The 16,867-nt window shown below is 42.0% G+C and overlaps 2 protein-coding genes across 4 annotated transcripts in view; one reads left to right on the top strand and one right to left on the bottom strand.

The window, feature by feature from the left end:
- The window catches only part of CD59 (CD59 molecule (CD59 blood group)), a 684,742-nt gene that overhangs the window by 324,125 nt on the left and 343,750 nt on the right, over positions 1–16,867 (bottom strand). The window lies entirely within an intron of this gene.
- The window catches only part of KIAA1549L (KIAA1549 like), a 319,252-nt gene that overhangs the window by 9,378 nt on the left and 293,007 nt on the right, over positions 1–16,867 (top strand). The window lies entirely within an intron of this gene.

Here is a 16,867-nt window from a genome sequence, read left to right as displayed (position 1 = left end):
AAGGTAGCAGTGAATGAATCATGTTGATCTGGCGATATTTGCCATGTACCTGGTCTATGCCAGGCTCTTTGGTAGATGCTGGAAGTAGGGTGGAGATCAAGCCAGACCCTGCCCTTGAGCAGCCTGTAGCACAGGACAAGACTTTACCCTGGTGGTTGGACTGGGGGCCAATCAGATACTTGCAAGGATTATAGTAGAAGGCAGGTTGGGAGGTGCCTTGCTTGGCAGCAAGGGACTGAGGCTCCGAGTTGACATAGTTCTGACTTCTCAAGAAAAGCTGGATCTGTACTTAGAATCTCCAACTTCCTAAATGTCACACTGCACAAAGAGAACACACCCAGGAGTCACCCATGTTCTTTTTAAATTAAAAAAAAAAAAGTCATTGTTACTTCTTTTCTATTTTATCCTCTAGATTTACTTTTTAAATATTTATTTATTTGAGAGGTAGAGTTGCAAACAGAGGGAGACACAAAGAGAGGTCTTCCATCCGCTAGTTCACTCCCCAAATGGCCACAATGGCTGGAGCTCAGCCGATCTGAAGCCAGGAGCTCCTGGCTTCTTCCAGGTCTCCCACGTGGGTGCAGGGGCCCAAGGACTTGGGCCATCTTCTGCTGCTTTCCTTGATGCATTAGCAGGGAGCTGGGTTGGAAGTAGAGCAGCCAGGACTTGAATAAATAGATATTTATTAACATATTATTAACCAAAATAGACATGTAATTTAATTTTCCATGAACTTTTAAAACGATCCTTGTATTTGTGGAGTACCATATGATGTTTTGATGCATATGTTACATTGGGTGATGTTCAAATCATGGAAAGCGTATCTATCCTTTTTTTTTTTTTTTTTTTTTTGACAGGCAGAGTGGACAGTGAGAGAGAGAGACAGAAAGAGAAAGGTCTTCCTTTTTGCCATTGGTTCACCCTCCAATGGCTTCTGCGGCCGGCGCATCGCGCTGATCCGAAGGCAGGAGCCAGGTACTTCTCCTGGTCTCCCATGGGGTGCAGGGCCCAAGGACTTGGGCCATCCTCCACTGCACTCCCTGGCCACAGCAGAGAGCTGGCCTGGAAGAGGGGCAAGCGGGACAGAATCCGGCGCCCCGACCGGGACTAGAACCCGGTGTGCCAGCGCTGCAAGGCGGAAGATTGGCCTATTGAGCAATGGCGCCGGCCATGTATCTATCCTTTCAAGCTTTTGTTGTTCCTTTTTTTGTTTGTTTGTTTGTTTTAACATCTATTTATTTTACTTGAGAAGCAGAGTTACAGAGGGAGAGATAGAGAGAGAAGTCTTCTATCCACTGGTTCACTTCTTAAATGGCCGCAGTGGTCAGAGCTGGGCCTATCCAAAGTCAGGAGACAGGAACTGCTTCTGGGTCTCCCACATGGGTGCAGGGGCCCAAGCACTTGGGCCATGTTTTACTGTTTTCCCAGGCCATCAGCAGGGAGCTTGATTGGAAGAGGAGCAGCTGGGACTTGAACTGGTGCCCATATGGGATGCTGGTGCCCCAGGCAGGTGCTTAACCTACTATGCCACAGTGCCAGCTCCTGTTGTTCCTTTGTGATGAAAACATAAATAATTTCTTCTAGATTTTTGGACACATACAGTACATTATTGTTATAGCCATTCTACCGTACTTCCTTCTTTGCAAAGTCAAGTTTATTAAGGTCTAATTTACATATAATGAAATTCACCCTTTGTAGGTCAGTTTTGACAATACACAGTCCTAGATCCACCACCACCATCCAGACACAGAACATTTCCATCGCTTCCAAAAGCTCCCTGCTGACCCTTTGCAGTCAATCCTCTCATCCCCTCAGTCTCCTCACACGCTTGGCCACTGGCAAAGCCAGTGAGTCTCTGTAGTGTTTTGGCCTTTCCAGAAGGGCATGTAAGTGGAGCAATGCAGTAGCTAGTATTTTGCATCTAGCTTCTTTCACTTAGCACAATGCTCTTGAGAGTCATCCACGTTTTTGCTTGGATCACTGCCTCTGTCCTTTTTCCTGCAGAGTAGTAGTTCTCTGTGCCACGGTTGGTGAACATTTGGGTTATTTCCAGTTTTTGGCATAAATGCCTCTTGGATGGGCAGTTTTTATTCCTTGTGGATGAATGCCTAGGAATGGGATCGCTGGGTCATATGTTAAGTCTGTGTTTAACCTTGTATGAGAAATTGCCAAACTCTTTGCATTCCCATTTGCAAAGTATGAGAATTCTAGTTGCTCCTCCTCTTCTCACTGGCAGTTGATATTGTCAGCTTCTTTTTTTCTTTTCATTTAGCTTTCAGCCATTTCAGGATTTAGTGTTACCTCCTTGTGATTTTAGTTTGCATTTTTTAAATGCTAATGATGTTATTGTTATATATCTTTTCATGTTCTTACTTGTCATACATTATCTGTATTTTGAAGTGATGGTTAAAATCTTCCATGTATTTTTTTGAAAGTCTCAAATCAAGAGATCTTTTATTACATTATTAAAATACCACAAATTGGACTTAAAATCTGGATTCTTATTTATGTAGCTGGACAACTTTTATTTTTTATTTATTGTTTAAAAGATTATTTATCTGTAAGGTGGAGTTACAGATAGAAGTAGAGAGATCTTGTCTTCACTGGTTCACTTCCCACAAACCAGGAATTTCTTTGGGGTCTCCCATGTGGGTGCAGAGACCCAAGGACTTCGGCCATCCTCCACTGCTTTGCCAGGTTCATTAGCAGGGAGCTGGATCAGAAGTGGAGCAACTGGGATATGAACTGGCACCATGTAGGATGACGGTGCTGTAGGCGGCTGCTTAACCCACTACATCACAACCCTGGCCCCTGAACAACTTTTAGATCTTACTCATCAGTCTGCTGAACTATTCCTTTTTCAGAGACATAGGTGTCATCCAAAAATTTTCTAATATCTTTGTTTTTACCTCTTGTTGCCCACTGAATCAAAACAGCTGAATTTGAGACAAGTTCAGAGTCACTTCCTTCAAAGACTGATTCATCTTTCTGGGCTTGAGATACTGAACAAGCAACAGCTGGCCTCGTCTGAACCCTGCAGATGTACTTTTCACCCAAGAGATTTGGGATTCCAACAAGAGACCCACTCTCCTGGTCAGCCACGTGGACAGGGAGGGAGCAGACACAGACTTTGTCCTGTAACGGAAGCCAGGGTGACCCCCTTGGTCATGTTCTGTACAAGACTGCAGATAGCACCAATAGGTGCCACTTCCTGTTTCCAGGCCTTCCTTCAGCCTGGAGCCTCTTTCCACTGAGGCTGAGTTCTACATCGATGAGACTGAGGACCCTCCCCAGGGTTCCTCCAGGACCCTTCACAATAACTGTTATGGGGAAATTTCCTGGCATGTCAACACCCTGGCAGTCTGATTGCTGAGAATAGTCTTAGTTCTTGCAGTAGGTGTGACAAAGAGTTCTTCTACACATTTACAAAATTGGAAAGTTTGTTGTTTTATTACTGAGTTTTGAGCTTTCTTTATACATGTTGATTATCACTTTTCCAAAATCTTTGTTACAAGGAGTATTGCAGATTTTGGATTTTTTTCAGATTTTGGAATACAAAATTGGCATATACATAGATTTAGGATGGGATTCAAAGTCTAAACATGAAATTCATTTGTTTCATATATACCTTATGCATAAAGCCTGAAGGTAGCTTTATGCAATATTTTTAGAGTACCTAGGTTTTTTTCCCCCAAAAGAAACCTTTTATTTAAGGAGTTAAAATTTCATAAGTACAATTTTAGGAATATAGTGATTCTTCTCTCCATACCCGCCCTCCCAAACCCACTCCCACCCTACTTCCTCCTCTCTCTCCCATTCCCAGTCTCATTCTCCATTATGATTCATTTTCTTTTTTTAAAATTTTTTATTTATTTTTTCCCCAAAGAAACCTTTATTTAAGGAACACAGAATCCATGCATTTCATAAGTATGACTTTAGGAATATAGTGGTTCTTCCCACCATAGCCGCCCTCCCACCTATTCTCCCACCCCTCCACCTCCTCCCTCTCCCACTCCCAGTCCCATTCTCCACTAAGATCCGTTTTTGATTAACTTTATACACAGAAGACCCACTCTATACTAAGTAAAGATTTCCACACACACAGACATACACACACACAAATTGTTTGAGAACGAGTTTTACAGTTAATTCTCATAATACAATTCATTGAGGACAGAGGTCCTGCATGGGAAGTAAGTGCGCAGTGACTCCTGTTGTTAACAATTAATACTCTTATGTATGACGTCAGTGATCACCCAAGGCTCTTGATGTGTGCTGTCAAGGCTAGCCTTTTGAATCCACGTTTTCCGGCAGTATTTAGACAAGGCCATAAGCACAGAGCAGAAGTTCACTCCTCTCTTCAGACAAAAAGTACATCCTTCTTTGATGGCCACTTCTTTCCACCGGGATCTCACTCACACAGATCTTTCATGTAGGTCAATTTTTGCCATAGTCTCTTGGATTTCCATGCCTGAAATGCTCTCATGGGCTTTTCAGCCAGACCAGAATGCTTTAAGGGCTGATTCTGAGGTCAGAATGCTACTTAAAGCAATTTTCATTCTATGAGTCTGCTGTGTGAACTGCTTTCCATGTTGGAACATTCTCTCCTTTTTAATTCTATCTATTATTACTACCAGACACTTGATCTTATTTATATGATTCCTTTAACACTTAATCCTATCCATATGATCACTTTAACATTTAATATGATCACTTTAACACTTAATATGATCACTTTTTTTATTTAGTAAATCTAAATTTCCAAAGTACAGTTTATGGATTACATTGGCTCCCCCCCCCCATAATTTCCCTCCCACTCACACCCCTCCCATCTCCTGCTCCCTCTCCCATTCCATTCACATCAAGATTCATTTTCAATTATCTTTATATACAGAAGATCGATTCAGTATATATTAAGTAAAGATTTCATCAGTTTGCACCCACACAGAAACACAAAGTGTAAAAATACTGTTTGAGTACTAGTTATAGCATTACTTCACATTGGACAACACATTAAGGACAGATCCCACCTGAGAAGTAAGTACATAGTGACTCCTGTTGTTGACTTAACAATTTGACACTCTTGTTTATGGCGTCAGTAATCTCCCTAGGCTCTAGTCATGAGTTGCCAAGGCTATGGAAGCCTTTTGGGTTTGCCGACTTCCATCTTATTCTGACAGGGTCATAGTCAAAGTAGAAGTTCTCTCCTCCGTTCAGAGAAAGGTACCTCCTTCTTTGATGGCCCCATTCTTTCCACTGGGATCTCACTCGCAGAGATCTTTCATTTAGGTCTTCTTCTTCTTTTTTTTTTTTTTTTTTTTTTGCCAGATTGTCTTGGCTTTCCATGCCTAAAATACTCTCATGGGCTCTTCAGCCAGATCCAAATGCCTTAAGGGCTGATTCTGAGGCCAGAGTGCTATTTAGGACATCTGCCATTCTATGAGTCTGCTGTGTATCCCGCTTCCCATGTTGGATCGTTCTCTCCATTTTTGATTCTATCAGTTAGTATTAGCAGACACTAGTCTTGTTTGTGTGATCCCTTTGACTCTTAGACCTATCAGTGTGATCAATTGTGAACTGAAGTTGATCACTTCACTTGGACTAGTGAGATGGCATTGGTACATGCCACCTTGATGGGATTGTATTGGAATCCCCTGACACATTTCTAACTCCACCATTTGGGGCAAGTCCGATTGAGCATGTCCCAAATTGTACATCTCCTCCCTCTCTTATTCCCACTCTTATATTTAACAGGGATCACTTTAACAATTAAGATGGTATTTTTACCACCCAGTTTAATGGGATTTGGAGTCCCATGGCAAGTTTTAAAACTGTACCTTTAGAAGAGTCCATAGCAATGTATGCAGAACTATACAGCTTTACAGTTATAAACTTTCTCCTCTCTCTCTTATTCTCACTCTTATTTTTTACTGAGATCCATCCTCAGTTGACTTTATACACATATGATTAACTCTATGTTAAGTAAAGAGTTCAACAAATAGTATGAAGAAGGAAAAAAATAACTGTTCCTTGATAGTCAAGACAACAGCTGTTCAAGTCATTGCTTCCCAAAATGTCAATTTTACTTCTACAGATTTTCATTTAGGTGCCCTATTAGTTATAACAGATCAGGGAGAACATATGGTATCTGTCCCTTTGGGAGTGGCTTATTTCACTAACTATGCTTTCCAGCTTCATCCATTTTGTTGCAAATGACCAGGTTTCATTTTTTACCACTGTATAGTATTCCATAGTGTACATATGCCACAATTCCTTTATCCAGTCTTTGGTTGATGGGCATTTAGGTTGATTTAATGTCTTAGCTACTGTGAATTGAGCTGCAATAAATATGGGGGTGCAGCTAACTCTTTTATTTTCTGATTTCATTTCCCTTGGGTAAATTCCCAGGAGTGGGATGGCTGGGTCATATGGTAGGTCTATATTCAGATTTCTGAGATATTTCCATACTGTTTTCCTTAGTGGTTTTACCAGTTTACGTTCCCACCAACAGTGGATTAAGGTACATTTCTTCCCACATCCTAGCCAACATTTGTTGTTTGTTGATTTCTGTATGAAAGCCATTCTCACTGGTGTGAGGTGAAACCTTATTGTGGTTTTGATTTGCATTTCCCTAATAGCTAGTGATCCTGAACATTTCCTTATGTGTCTGTTGGCCATTTGGATTTCTTACTTTTTTAAAATTTTAAAGGTTTATTTATTTATTTGAAAGGCAAAATTACACAGAGAGAAGAAGAGGCAGCGAGAGAAAGAGAGAGAGAGAGAGAGAAAGAGAAAGAAGTCTTCCATCTGCTGGTTCTCTCCCCAATTGGCCACAATGGCTGGAATTGAGCCAATCCAAAGCTAGGAGCCAGGAGCTTCATCTGGGTCTTCCCATGCGGGTTCAGGGACCCAAGGACTTAGGCCATCTTCTACTGCTTTCCCAGGCCACAGCAGAGAACTGGATCGGAAGTGGAACAGCCGGGACTCAAACCAGTGCCCACATAGGGTGTCAGTACTGCAGGTGGTGTCTTTACCCAGTTGCTACCCTGCTGGCCCCTGGATTTCCTCTTTTGTAAGATGTCTGTTTACGTCCTTTGCCCATTTTGTAACTGGGTTATTTGTTTTGTTGTTGTGAAGGTCCTTTATCTCTTTATATATTCTGATTATTAATCCTTTATCAGTTGTATAATTTGCAAATAATTTGTCCCATTCTTTTCCCATTCTGTTGGTTACCTCTTCACTTTCCTGTTTATTTTACAGTATAGAAGCTTCTCAATTTGATGTAATCCCATTTGTTAATTTTGGTTTTGATTGCTTGTGCCTCTGGGGTCTTTTCCAAAAACTGTTTGCCTGTTCCAATGTCTTGCAGGGTTTCCCCAATGTTCTCTAATAATTTGATGGTATCAGGTCATAGGTTTAGGTCTTTAATCCATTTTGAATGGATTTTCATGTAAGGTGTAAGGTAGGGGTCCTGCTTCAGACTCCTGCCTGTAGAAATCCAGTTTTCCCAGCACCATTTGTTGAAGAGACTGTCCTTGCTCCAGAGATTGGTTTTAGCTCCTTGGTCAAATATCAGTTGATTGTAAATGCTTGGGTTGACTCCTGGTGTTTTTTTCTGTTCCATTAGACTATCCATCTGTTTTTGTACCAGTACCAGTGCCTAGGTTTTGACTGTGACCCCACATGAGGTCACATGTGGAATTTCCTATTTGTGGTATCATGTTAGCGCTCAAAACTTTCCGATTTTGGAGCATTTCAGATTTTTGGATTAGGGCTGCTCAACCTGTATATTATAGATATTAGTCCTTTCTAGATCTGTGTTTTTCAAATGTTTTTCTCCCACTCTGTGGTTTCTATGTTTATTTTACTAACAGTATTTTTTCAAAGAACAAAAATTTTAAATTTGATTAACTCCATCAGCCTTTAAATTTCTGATTTGTGTGTGTGTGTGTGTGTGTGTTTTTTCCCCTGTGTGTCTATGTGTCCTAGAATAGGAATCTTTGCCTAATTCAGGGTCACAAACATCTGTAATTTCTTCTGGAAGTTTTGTATTTTTATTTTTACTTTTAGGCCTAGGATCCATTTCATGTTAATTTTTATATATGGTACAAGGTTAGAGTCAAGGTTAATTTCTTTTCATATGTCTGCATAATTGTTTTAGCACCATGTATTGGAGAGACTATCCTTGCTCCATTGACTTCCCTTGGCACTGTATATGTGGAGGTTTATTTCTGGACTCTAGTCTTTTCATTGGTCTACGCTTCTGTCCTCATGCCAATATAACGGTAGCTTGATTTCCCTAGTTCAGGGTTTCCTAATCTCAGCACTATTGGCATTTTGGGCTTGATAATTCTTTGTTGTGGGGTCCTGTACTGGATATTCTAAAACTTTAGCAGTGTTTCTTGCTTTTGCCTGGTAAATGTCAGTAACTATCCTCTTGCCTACTTGTAATAACCAAAAGTGTTTGGTGTGGCGGGGCTGGGCCATATCAAAGTTGGGAGCCTAGCACTCCATCCAGGTTTCCACGTGGGTGCAGGCCTGAGCACTGGGCCATCTTCCGCTGCTTTCCCAGGCACATTAGCAGGGAGCTGGATTGAAAGCAGGAGCAGCTGGGACTTGAACTGGCGCCTCTATGGGTTGCCCGCATTGCAGTTGGCAGCTTAACTGGCTGTGCCACAATGCTGGCCCCAGCTCTGTTCTTGTTCTTTTTCACTTTTTCTAGATTTTATGATTTTCCATAGAGATTTCAGTAGCTTCTGTCAATACCTATAAAAGACCTGCTGGATTTTTGATTGGGATTTCATTGACTTTTGATCAATTGAGGAAAACTGATAACTTAAAACTACTGAATTTTTTAATGTATGAACGTGATATCTCCCCATTTATTTAGGTTTCATTTCATCAATGTTTTAGTTATCAGCATACAAATTTGTTCCACAAGTATTTTGTGTTTCTCAATGCTTTAGTAAATAGGACTTAAAAATTTGTTGGTATATAGAAGTATGAGTTTTCAAATATTGACCTTATATCATATGACCCTTCTAAACTCCCTTTGAGTCTAGTAGCTTTTTGTAGAATCTTTAGGATTTTTCTAAATAGAAACTTATGGTATCTGTGACTACAGATAATTTTATGTATTTCTTTCAAATATATGTACCCCCCAAAAAACCCCAAATATATGTACCCTTTTTTTCTTACCTTATTGCACCAGCTAGAACTTCAGTTCATTGTGGAATAGGAAAGAGGAGAGTGGACACCTTTGCCTTGTTCTTAGTTGTTGGAAAAATTCAGCAATTCATTACAAATACAATATTAGCTGTAGTTTTCTTTTTCTTTTGTAGAGGTCTTTTATCAGGTTGAGGAAGTTCCCTTCTATATTAGTTTGCTGGGGATTTTTATTATGAATGTATATTGAATTTAGGTAAAATATTTTTCTTTGTATCTATTCAGATGATCACCAGATTCTTCTCTTTCTCTTCCCCCTACCCCTCCTCCCTTCTTCTTCTAAGGTTTATTTATTTATTTGAAAGGCAGAGTTACAGAGAGGCAGAGGCAGGGAGAGAGGGAGACAGGCCTTCCATCCGCTGGTTCACTCCCCAGAGGGCTGCAATGGCTGGAGCTGCGTCAATCCAAAGCCAGGAACCAGGAGCTTCCTCTGGGTCTTCCACGTGGGTGCAGAGGTCCAAGGATTTGGGCCATCTTCCACTGCCTACCCAGGCCATAGAAGAGAACTGGATCAGAAGTGGGGCAGCCGGGTCTTGAACTGGTGTCCATATCGGATGCTGGCACTGCAGGCGGCGCCTTTACCTGCTATGCCACAGTGCCAGCCCCAATTTTTCTTTTTTAGTCTGTAAAAAGACAGCTTGGTTGTTTTAGAATGTTGAACCAACCTGTATGCCTGGGATAAACTCCAGCTTAGTCACGGCGTACTTTCCAGCTGGGCCTGAGTTTCTAATATTTCTTGTTAGGAATTTTTTAAAGTCCTGTATGTTCATGAGGAATATTGGTCTGTAGCTTTGTCTTGCTAAAATGTTCTCTCTGATTTTAAAATAAGGGTAGTGCTGGTTTTTAAAATAATTGGGAAATATTTTCTGTTTTATGGAAGGGTTTGTGTAGAATTGATATTGCTCCTCCCTTAAGATCTATGGTCTTGCAGATGAACCTGAAGGTAGCTCAAGATTTTAGTTGAAATAAAAAAACCATAAGACATCTCCTAGTGCATTCTCTCCTTCTCAGGGCTACCTGTAGGCACTATAGAGGCTTGGCTTAAGATGCGGAGAGAACAGTGTGGGAGAGGGGAATAGGGCTGGATATGTTGAGGAAGCGAGATCACCAATGTCTGTTCTTTAAGCCGCTTCACTCTTCAGGCCTTTGCTTTCTCACCCATGGACGAGAGCCTCCAGATTCCCCCTTCCTCCCCATTCTCTCTGGCGGTGTTCATGAGCCCTAAGCAGATGTTTGGTGTGGTTATGCCAACTGCACTTCCCACCTCTTCCTATGTTAGTGGCAAACCCTCTCAAGGATTCTCATTCTGAAAAGGGAAGCCTTTCCCCATGTTTTGCTGTCAGGGTTCCAACTGGAAGCTCAGATAAATATTGATTTATCTGTGTTGTGCACTGGCTTTTGAAAAATTATAAAAGTAACACGGGCTTAATTAAATTTCAACAATACTCAAGTGCATGCAGTAGAATGCAGAAGGGCCTACTAGCTAGTCCCTTGGGTTGTGTTGCCAAGTGAGTGTCACAGGCCTTCCATATGTACAAATTTTATATCCACATGCATATCCTCACTTCATTTAAATTTATTTATTTGCTTTAATTCTGTTTGAAAGATACAGAGAGATCCTCCATCCACTGGTTTACTCCCCCAGTACCCACAACAGCCAGGGCTGGGCCAGGCAAAAGCCAGGAGCCTGGAACTGTGGCTGGGGCTCTCACATGAGTAGCAGGGACCCAAGTACTGGAGGCTTTATCTGCTGCCTTCTAGGGTACACATGGGCAGGCAGGTGGATTGGAAGTGGAGGAGCAGGGACTCAAAGCAGGCTCTCCAATACACCATGAGGGCATTCTAAGTGAGTCTTGACTGCCACACTGAACCCACCGCGCACTTCATTTTCTTTTAAGATACAAAGGGTGGAACATTTAGCACCTTACTTTTTCACTTAACACTGTATTGTGGACTTCTTTCCATGCTAACTAAATTTTATCATAAGAGAATTGAAATTGCTCCCCAAAACATGGGAAAATCTTTTACGATAAAAGAGAATTGCTTTAAAATCACAAGGCAGATTCAAACCTGGAGTTAAAACGCCTGCCTCCTTAGACAATTCCTCCCATTTTCTCTTGGCTTCCTTCCCTAGAAGATACTTCCACAGATGTTTGCAGAAAATCATGGACGCTTTTAAACACCACATAGAATGAGGATAAACACCATGTTCAAATCAACTAATGTCAGTGTAAATAAGGCCAAATAGTTGCCTCAAGCATAGCCCAAGGTCATTGCTGCACCTGCCTCTGTCCTCTCAGGCAAGCCTTTGCCTAATGTGTCCTAACCACAGAGGAGAATTTGATTTAGATTCTGATTTATATATGTTAAATCTATTCTTAGTGCGAAATAAAATCGCCTGACGTCAGAATCACAAATGACTTTGGTATTTATGCAGCACCAGTGAACAGGAAGGTCTAGAATATTTCTCATTCCACTCTTTCCACGTGAAATATGGAATTAAACGCCTAGAATGAAACCAGGACTCTCAGTCTTACCCCTCTACCTCTGTCCTTTGTAAGGAGTGTTGCTTCCTGTCATTCGCATTGTTATTTACCAAATGTCAACAGCAAACACAGGAAGACTGAAGAAAAATGGAAAGTCTGAGTTGAAATTAATAGTGTGGCTTGCAAATCTTTGTTGAAAATAGCCGGGTAAAAATATCTCCAAACCTACAAAACTTCACTACCAAATAATACGTCTGTGTTTTGAAGAGAACAGGAGGAACATTATTGTGAGCATAATGAAATGGGATGAAAGTGCATTCAGAAATCAGCGCCATAGAACTGTCTTTGGGAGTTTCCTGTCATTTTCTGATTAATACTGGAGATGAATGCGTAACTCAAACTGGTGAATTTGACAGGAACTGAGCCTCTTTTTTCTTTTTTTATTTCATTTATAATGGGCTGGGGACTATTTCTTCTCCCTGGTCCAGCAATAAAAATGTCTTAAATGGTGTTTTTCCATTCTTTTGGAAAATCAATTTATGTATTCTTCCCTATGGGGATAACAGTTCCTGAAATGTGCCATAACACTTTCCAGTTGTCGACGCCTTCAGTCTCTTCTCCTGTGTGGATCTCATGCCACTCCTAAGAGGGTTGAGGAAGTGATTCGCCAAGGGCGACACCATGGTCCCAGGAGTTTTACATTCTGCTTTGACTCAGGAGATGCATCACCTGGCTACATAGCTGTAACTAGCTCAAGTAGGAGGCCCCCTGGCCACAGGGGGATCCTAGGCGACATATCAGAATAGGAATGAAATATAACTGGGCCATGTGGACGCTATAATTAACTGCTGGAAGGAATAGCTGACACTTCTGAGCAGTCATTGTTGGCGTAGACTCATTTGATTCTCACAACAACCCTGTGAAACAGGTTCTGTTATTAATCCCCAAGCTTCAGATAGGAAACCAACACACAGAATGGCTTAACCAGTATGATGTGGCTAAGTGTCAGAGGTGGGATTTGACCCCAATGCAGACTGATTGCATAGTCCTCATCTGCTTCGTTATGGACAAGAAGAGGCAAAGGTTACTGGTTTTGTGTCTCAGGGGCCCAATGCCCTCCTACTGTTCCCTGTTTCTATAGCTGGGCCTTCTGCCCTCCTGCAGGCTTGCTTTCTCTAACGATCTGTGTAGCTGCTTCCCCCCACACTAAACCTTGCATGTGGCATCCGCTTGCTGTGGTACTTGCAGCAGCCAGAGTTGGTAAGACTTTTCCATTTAAGTGCCCACCATCCAATCTCTTCCCTATATCCCCATCACCAGGAGGGAGAATCAGACTGTTGCAGTCTGGTTACTGGAGTAAAGAATCCATGCCTCATCTGATCAGCAAAGGAAAGAGGAGAAGGAGGCACATGGCCCAGAAATGGCTTCTTAGCCTGACTTCTCTTCAACCACGGCCTTGGTAGAGATTAGCTTTAAATATGGTAGCTGGGCCAACTTCCCAAAATCTGTTGCCTCCCTGATAATAATAAAAGACAGGTGGATGTGTTAGTACAGAAACCACAATGACAACTGACCTGAGGTAAAACATTGGCCAATTACTATAGTGTAAATGCTCTCACCTTGGCTGACTTCAAGCTACTGATGCGACAATAGAGTTGGGAAGTGATGCACCCAGTTGGATCAGTGCTGATGTGATCTGGCTCCAGCAAAACACTGCCTTGATCCAAAGCTGGGCTGGATGCTGGGTAGCCTCTACAGCAAGCACACAATGTTTCCAAGGAGTTTGAAGTCTGGATTTAATAGACCAATCAACTAGGTAGGTTTGTAATTATGTAAAAGGGAGTAAGAGTTCAGGGTAGACAGGGTGCACACAGTCTAAAATAGCTTTATATGTAGTCCTAAGTGTGCAAACTAGCAGGCAGTTTCCTTTGACTGTAATGTCTCATGTGTGACATGTAATTAACCCTTTCACTGATTTTACATTGCCAGACCTCATTATCTTGGACTGGCATTGGTTTTGCTTCCTGGCACTGAAAGGTGTCATTTTTCCTGGCTTCTGGATGTCAGCACCTCCTCCTCATTTGGTGCTGTCATGAGCAGGCTCCTTTCTTCCATCTTTCAGACCCAGAGAGGCCAAGTCCACATGGTGGCCCATTAGACAGCTTTTACCTGAATGCACACTATTAGTCTCAATTGGAGGCTTTCCTTTATGCTTGTAAGGACCTATCTCAGTTCATGTAATTACGCTAAAAACCAAGATAGTCTTGTGGTTATCACCTCTGATAGGGGGGATGCCTTCGCAGATCTCAAGGTCTGTCTGGTTGGCTCTTCTCTCTTGCTCATCTGGGAAGTAGAGTGGCCAAAATCTTGGCTTCAGGGAGTGACTGACAATTTTGCTAACTTTGGCCATCTTTCCTCCTGATGTGACCATGTCACTAACCGTGGTTGGCTGTCATAAAAGGTGTTGTTGGCCACTAGGAGATGGAGTTAGGAAGTGTCAACGGTGTCGATCTACCACTCTCCTTAAGGCATGCAGCTGTCCTACTGATGGAAGGTCAGTGTCTTCACCTATAAAAATAGCACAATTAATTTATTCTTTTAATTTCCCTTGGGAGGCAGCAAAAGGAAAAGTTCACAAGATTCTCTTATGTTTGAAGATTTGTCCTAGTTTGGGGATATGTTGACTTCTGAATAAGAGGACTTATATTTCTGAAACAGCTACTTGTGTGTTAGTCACTGAGTCAAGAGTTTTATCTTATTTAAACCTCGTGACAACACTGTTAGGTAGATCCATGTTGTTCCTAGAAGAAGCTAAGATTGAGAGGACATTTAAGAAACTGACTTGCTTAAGAACATATTGCTTGCAAGTGGTGGAGCTGGGATTTGAAACTAGATCTGGCTACAGTGTTAATATATTATTAGTTCTCCCCTCCAAAAAGTTTATTAAAGTTTCAAGCATACAGAAGAGTTGAAAGAACTGTACAGTGAACACCCATGAACCCAACCTCTAGATGATACCATTAACATTTTACTTGTCACTATATGTCTGTCCATTGTGAATTCAAGTTATTTTCTGATGTATTTAAAATAAGTAGCAAGGGCAGGCTTTTGGAAGAGCAGTTAAGATGTGGCTTGAGGGGCTGGTGCTGTGGTGTAGCAAGTAAAAGCCACCACCTTCAGTGCTGGATCCCATGTGGGCGCTGGTTCGAGTCCTGGCTGCTCCACTTCCCAATCCAGCTCTCTGCTATGGCCTGGGAAAGCAGTAGAAGGTGGCCCAAATCCTTGGTAAAAGATGGCCCCGTGGGAGGCAGCAGTGATGACTCAAGCAGCTAGATCTCTACCAAGGGAGACCTAGATTGAGTTCCTGGCTGCCATTTTAAACCCAGCCCAGCCCTGGCTGTTGCAGGCATTTGGGGAGTGATCCAGTGAATGGAAGCTCTCTCTGTCTCTGTCTTTCTGCCTTTCCAATAAAATAAATACGTAAATAAATACATAAATAAAATTAATAGTAAGTCATAGGCATCCAATGACACCCCTAAATACTTCAGCATGTATGCTGTTGATAAGTTTTCCATATTTGGATATGATTTTTCTTTTTTGTAAGATACATTTTACAAACAGTGAAATACATTAAAGTGAAGTGTATGTTCTTGAGTTTTGACAAATGTGCAAGGGTACATCAAAAAATTTGTGGGAAGTGGAATGGAAAGATAAGTGTATTGTGGTGTAGTTTTCTCATAATATGCATTGCCCATGTATATGTATATGTATATGTATATGTATATGTATATGTATATGTATATGAAGTGCTCTCATGTATACCTGGGTAACCCAGCTCCCTGTCAGGATACAGCCCATTACCACTACTTTGCCTCTCCAGACATTCTCTTCCCTACTCACCACCTCCGAGCCACTAGACAATCCCAGTATATATTTTTTTCTTTATGGTTTAGTTTTTATGCCATGCATTTAAAAAAATCTTTTAAAGAATTATTTTATTTTATTTATTTGAAAGACAGAATTACAGAGAGAGGTAGAGCCAGAGAGAGAGGTCTTCCCTTCAGCTGGTTCCCTCCCCAAATGACTGCAATAGCCAGAGCTGATCTGATCTGGAGCCAGGAGCCAAGAGCTTCTTCCAGGTCTCCCACATGGGTGTAGGGGCCCAAGGGCTTGGGCCATCCCTCAATGCTTTCCCAGGCCACAACACAGAGCTGGATCAGAAATGGAGTAGTCAGGACTCGAACCGGAACCCCATATGGGATGCTGGCGCTGCAGGCTGGGGCTTTAACCCCCTGTGCCACAGGCCCTATGCCATGCATTTTTGTTTTGTTTTGTTTACAAATTGCTACTTTTGGGGTCAGTGTTGTGGTATAGCACGTAAAGCTGCTGCCTATGACTCTGGCATCTCATATAGGCACTGGTTTGTGTCCTGGCTGCTCTAGTCCCAGTCCTGCTGCTTGCTAATGACTTGGGAAAAGCAGCGTAATATGGCCCTAGTGTTTCAACCCTTGGCACCCGTGTGGGAGACTCAGATGAAGCTTTTGGCTCCTGGCTTCTGACTGGCCCAACCCTGGCTGTTGCAGCCATCTGGGGAGTGAATCAGTGGATGGAAGCTCTCTTTCTCTCTAATTCTGTCTTTCAAATAAATAAATAAATCTTAAAAAGTCACAAAAAACAAATTGCCACTTGTCTTTGTTCTGCAATGAAAAATTAAAATGCATATCCATGTCACATGTACAGCAGAGATCCACTACTCCAAGACAGTTTCCCTACAGTGATGATATACTCTCTTACATAATGGTGTTTGTTGTTCCAAGATTGATGTTCCTTGTATGTATTAATCCAGACAGTATTTATTATGTATATGGTGGGCATGGGGCTTTCTCAGTGTAGGTCTCCTCTCCCTTGGTGACCATATCCTTATTCATGGCATTGCTTACCCATAGAAATAAGCATCTGACCACCAAGGGAGACAGATGCCCGAGGAGAGGCCCAGTGTGCTGGGGAAGGCTGAAAGAGGAGAGTGAGGAGAGGAGGGTTAAGGAAGGCTTTCTGAGGAAGTAACATTTGAGCCAACATCAGAAAGTTGACAAGCACGGGCCGGCACTGTGGCAAAGCAGGTAAAGCCACCACCTGCAGTGCCGGCATCACATATG

The sequence above is a fragment of the Oryctolagus cuniculus genome, chromosome 1, assembly GCF_964237555.1.
Source record: "Oryctolagus cuniculus chromosome 1, mOryCun1.1, whole genome shotgun sequence".
NCBI lineage: Eukaryota > Metazoa > Chordata > Mammalia > Lagomorpha > Leporidae > Oryctolagus > Oryctolagus cuniculus.
The sequence above is the reverse complement of the archived record's forward strand: the minus strand, read 5'-3'. Positions and strand labels throughout refer to the sequence as shown.